This window comes from Silurus aristotelis, assembly GCF_946808225.1.
Source record: "Silurus aristotelis genome assembly, chromosome: 15".
Taxonomy (NCBI): Eukaryota; Metazoa; Chordata; class Actinopteri; order Siluriformes; family Siluridae; genus Silurus; species Silurus aristotelis.
Genome location: NC_139588.1, coordinates 8,888,399 through 8,888,991, shown reverse-complemented (window position 1 = coordinate 8,888,991; position 593 = coordinate 8,888,399).

The following is a 593-nucleotide window of genomic DNA, read 5'->3' as shown; positions in this document are numbered from 1 at the left end:
CAGTTATATGGGATTTGTGCTGCCTTTAATAACTTTTTGGGATAGTGTTTTAAAACTAACAGTGTTTAAATAAAACATAATAGTGTGTTGACTTTTACAATATAAAATCACCTATCACAGTGCTCTATTAACCCTTCACCACTAAGTCTTAAACACACACCTACTTCCATCCACTTTGTCATGCATTTTACTAAAACAAAGTCTGTGTACAAAAAAGGCCTAAGTATCTAATTATGCATTTTGTTCCCATAAAGCACAATGAAATATGTGAACTCTGAATCTTATTACACTTATTTTTTAGACACTGGTTATACATTTGTACAATACATTAGATTTTTTTTCAGGGCATATTTTCGAATATTTCAGCAAAACATATATATATATATATATATATATATATATATATATATATATATATATATATATATATATATATATATATATATATATATATATACACATATATACATATATACATATATATATATATACATACACATACACATTCTCCATGATTCTCCATTTTTCTCCATGAGTGGGCAGAAGGGATTGGGGCTCTTCTGAGTGCAATTTGTGAATCTGGCCAAACATAT